Source organism: Dromiciops gliroides, chromosome 2, assembly GCF_019393635.1.
Source record: "Dromiciops gliroides isolate mDroGli1 chromosome 2, mDroGli1.pri, whole genome shotgun sequence".
In the NCBI taxonomy this organism is placed as follows: domain Eukaryota; kingdom Metazoa; phylum Chordata; class Mammalia; order Microbiotheria; family Microbiotheriidae; genus Dromiciops; species Dromiciops gliroides.
In genome coordinates, this window is record NC_057862.1 from 202,523,949 (window position 1) to 202,528,986 (window position 5,038).

The window sequence follows — 5,038 nt, forward strand, 5'->3', positions numbered from 1 at the left end:
TAGTAGAGGAAAAGAGAATGGGGAGATGCTATTCAAATTTCATTTTCTGGGGCAGCTAGGTGGATAGGCAGTAGTGGATAAAACACCGGCCTTGAATTCAGGAGGACCTGAGTTCAAATCCAGCCTCAGACACTTGACACTTACTAGCTGTGTGACTCTGGGCAAGTCACTTAACCCCAACTGCCTCACCAAATAAAAAAAAGAAAAAGAAATTTCGTTTTCTTTCCTTGTGGCTTGCTGTCTCCTCCTCTTCCTCCTCAGCCTCCTCTAAACCCACCCTGACCTCCAAAGTTTTCTCAGCCTTAGCCTCAGCCACCTCTACCACCTCCAAGACCACTGCTTCTATGACAATCCCCTCAACCACCAAAGCCAGTGGACTGGGCCCATTTCAGAGTTACTTTGTTTTTGTCAACCTCCCCATCTTCCACGGCCATTTTTGTAGCTTTAGCATCTTTTACCAAGTTGAAGTCCACAAAACTAAACCTTTTAGAGACCTTGTCTCCCTATCTGTGACTATCCTGACACCAAGAGATCCATGAAACGCATCTTTCAATGTTTTTTCTGTCATGTTTTCAGAATGACCTTTCACAAAGTTTTGTAGTACTGGTTCCTTGGTACTGCATTAGCTGTCTTCTTTCCCTTCAGCTCCTGCCGCATGGCTCTGCCTTCAATTTCTATGTTGTCATATGAATTCAAAGCTTCTTTTGCATCTTTCACATATCCAAAGTCAACATATATCCTGTAGTTTGGTGATTGTTCTGGGGCAAGCCATTGGATATCACCTTCTCAAACACTTCCTGCAATTTTTCTTCAGTGGCTTGGTAGGTGAGATTATTCAGCACCAGTGTCTTTCAGTCTGTCTGCTTCCTGTTGTTTCTGCTCCAGGAATCATTTTTCCCATATCTCAAATTACCTTGGCCTTGACTTTCCTACCCCATGTAGTCCAGAATGAGTGCCCAACCATGAATCTCAGTCCCCTGTTTCTCTTCCAAGGCCTTGTCTACATCTGCTTCTTTTTTAAATTCAATGTAGGCAATTTCTTTGGGTGTCCCATCCTTGGGCCAGACCATTCTGACTTCAATCATATCTTCAAACACCTCATTGAACTGCTCCTGAGTTACTTTTATACAGCACATTCTTAATGAAGCATGTTCTTGCATCTGAGTCCTCCTTTTTTTTTTCTTTGCTTTTTCCAGCTTCATTTGAGAGCCAAGCACTTTGGAGCCATTGAGTTCCAAAGTCTTTTTTTTTTCTTTGTGGGGCAATGAAGGTTAAGTGACTTGCCCAGGATCACACAGCTAGTAAGTGTCAAGTGTCTGAGACTGGATTTGAACTCAGATCCTCCTGAATTTAGGGCCAGTGCTTTATCCATGGCACCACCCAGCTGCCCCCTCCAAAGCTTTTTTTTTTTAATGTCTTCAGTGGAATCAAATTCCCTCTAGCCAGATTTCCTGGTAGTGTCAATGTGAATGTCCAGGGCAAGGTCCTTTTTTGCATAGAAGTCCACGATGCCAGTTTTCAGCTCAGAAGTAGTTTTACTGAAGTTCAGTTTATCAGTGAAGAGACTGAAATATGTAGATGCTTCAGCTTCCAATTTCTGCTTCTTGCCTTTGGGGGCTTTCTGTTTACCCATTTTCTTTTCCTGGTGCTTCTTTAAAGGCACTTCCTCTGAAACATCATTACCATCTTCCTTCCCCTCATGTTCATCTTCCTTCTTCTCAGATTCCTTGGCCTTTTCAGCTATCCCATACACAGCTTTCACAGAAGCATCCTTTCCTTTGGCAGTTGTGGTATACATAACTTCTTCCTCAGAGACATCCTTGTCTTTGACTTCATCGTCATCACTATTATCTTCCTCCTTATCCTCAAGAGTTTTATTTGACTGGGGCTGCTCCCATATATATGGCTTTGGGTGGCTCTAATTCTTCATCCTCCTCATCTTCACTATCCTCTTATTCAGATTCACAGTCCTCTTTCTTGGTACTCTTCCCTTTTTTTTTTTTTTTTTTTGCCCCTTTGGTGGGAGTGGGCTGCTGCTTTATCTGGATTGGCTCCCTTCTTGTCTGGTGTGATGATATCTTTGATTGGGGTAGCCCTTTTCTTGGCAGGGGCCATAGTGTTTGTTTGGTTTTTGTTTTTGTTTTTGTTTTTAACCAGGAGTCATGACTGCTTTCATGGCAGGGGTAGTGACAACAATGGCTTTTTTGGCTTGGTAGTAGCTTCTTTGTTGGTGTAGCCACAGCCTTCATGCCCTTCTTCTGAGGGACCACAACCTATTCTATATTGCTTTCTTTTTTATCTTCTGACATGTTCCCATCCTCCCTGTCTTCTATCTCCTTTGGGGGAGGAGCCATTTTCTTTGGCTCTCCTTGATTTTAGCAGTCTTACTGAGCTTTACCATGGTGTCAGCTTTTAACCAGGAAGTGGAGGGTGGAGATCCATATGTAGATGCTCAGGTAACATTGATGGTAGGAGGAGTTCATCTGTGAGCAATCCTTTGCTGGTGGAGACTGAAATAAAAGACTTAGTATCTTCGTTAAGAATTCTAGTTATTCTGATCCAACCATTCTGGAGAGCAATTTGGAATTATGCCCAAAGGGCTATAAAACTGTGCAAACCCTTTGACCCAGCAATATCAATATTAAGTCTATATCCCAAAGAAATCATAAAAAAGGGAGAAGAACCCACATGTACAAAAATATTTATAGTTGATCTTTTTTGTGGTCACAAAGAATTGGAAATCGAGAGGATGCCCATCAATTGGAGAATGGCTAAGCAAGTTGTGGTATATGAATATAATGGAATATTATTGTGCTGTAAGAGATGATAAGCAAATGGATTTCAGAAAAATCTCAAAAGACTTACATGAATTGATGCTGAGTGAAATGAGCAGAACTAGGATAACATTATACACAGTATCAACAATGTTGTGTGATGATCAACTGTGATAGACCTAGCTCTTCTCAGCAATACAATGATACAAGACAATTCCAGAAGACTCATGATGGAAAACACTCTCCAAATCCAGAAAAAAAGAACTGTGGAATCAGGATGCAGATTGAACCTTACTGTTTCTAGTTTTTTGGGTTTTTTTGAGGTTTTTCCCTTTTGTTCTGATTCTTCTTTCACAACGTGACTAATGCAGAAATATGTTTAATGTGATTGTACATACATAACCTTTATCAGATTGCTTTCTGTCTTGGGGATGGTGGAGGGAAGGGAGGGAGGGAGAAAAATTTGGAACTAGAAATCTTCTAAAAACAAATGGTGATGACACTTACTAGCTATGTGACCCTGGGCAAGTCACTTAACCCTCATTGCCCTGCAAAAAAAAAATGTTGAAAACTATCTTTACATGTAACTGGAAAATAATAAAATATATTTATGATAAAAAAGAAAGAATTACAATTATTCCATCAATACTTTTAGACACTATAGTTTCAGCTGGAAGTGTGCTAGAGGAGATAGAATGTCAGGCCCAGTCTGGTTAAGATTCAAGCTCTTCCTTCTGTGTAACCCTGCTCAAATCCCTATCTCTCAATGCTGCCCTCTAGGCAAGTTTTCTAAGACCCTAAGTTACAGTGCAATTGCATTAGTGGATGAGTACCATGTAGCAATGAAATCACAAATCAAGTCTCCCTTTCCTTCATAACACAGGAACTACATATCAGGGGCAATATTTGAACCCTCCATTTTCTAACTTTTGACCTGCTTTCCATTAAGCCGGATTGTATCTCTAGCAGAAAATTTTACTGGGAAGATGGAGGAGTGGGATCACATCTTTTTTTTTTTTTTACTATAGTAGGGAATTTATGAAGAAACTCCTGTCAGTGTAGCTGCAGCAACTGCTCTGTAACTTAGAGTCTTTGGAGAGATATGTAAGGCTCAGAGGCATCCTGCACATGTGCCAGATGATCATGGAATAGATGATCACTGAGATCTCTTCCAACTCTGACATTTCTTTTTTGTTTTGTTTTGTTTTGTTTTTTTGTTTTTTGGTGGGGCAATTGGGGTTAAGTGACTTGCCCAGGGTCACACAGCTAGTAAGTGTCAAATGTCTGAGGCCGGATTTAAATTCATGTCCTCCTGAATTCAAGGCTGGTGCCTTATCCACTGCACCACCTAGCTGCCCCATCAACTCTGACATTTCTTAAAAGTTGTATCTTATTTTTATTTATAACTTTTGTTTATACATCATATTTTAAACTTGTCCTTCCCCTCTCCCTCTTCCCTTGTCCTGGAAACCATGCTTTGCAAATATATACACAGATATATACATATACATATACATATACATATACATATACATATACATATACATACATATACAAACACACATATTAAAGAGAAAAAAATTGCAGTACAGAAAATTAACCAAAATCTACAACCATTTTTTCTCCCACTTCTTCTCATCTATTGAAAAAAATATGAAAGAATTTTAAAATCCCTGTATCACATAAGCCAAAATCAAGTCAAACAAATTCCCACACTTGGTTTCATCTAAAAACATATTTTAATCTATATTTTAGGCTATTCTCTTTATGTTGTGAGACAGACAGCATTCTTCCCTAATGGAATAATGATTGATAATTTAATTGATCAGCAATGTTTTGCAAAATTGTTCATTTTTATAATATTAATATTAAAGTATAAATTCATTCTGGTTCTGCTCACTTCATTCTGCATCAATCCATACAAATCTTTCCATGTGTATTTGAAACCATCTCTTCCCTAATATCTTACAACACCATAATATTCCATTATATTCATGTGCCACAATTTGTTCAGCTATTCCCCAATTGATGGGCACCACCATTGTTGTTAGGACATTTTTGTCACCATTAAAAGAGTTGTTATGATTTTTTTTGCACATATAGGACCTTTTGCCTCTTTCATTGATCTTTCTGTGGAATAGGCCTAGCAGAATAGTTGAGTCAAAGGACATTCTCTGCTTAATAATTTTTTCATGTATCAATGTGCCTGTTTTTCTGTAGTCCCTCCAACATTTGTCGTTTTCTTTTTTTGTCATCTTTGCCAA

General features: G+C 39.0%; 1 pseudogene; it reads right to left on the reverse strand.

Annotated features, from left to right (window-relative positions):
- Positions 1–215: 215 nt before the first annotated feature.
- On the reverse strand, positions 216–2,401 carry LOC122742555 (annotated as a pseudogene).
- Positions 2,402–5,038: the final 2,637 nt, after the last annotated feature.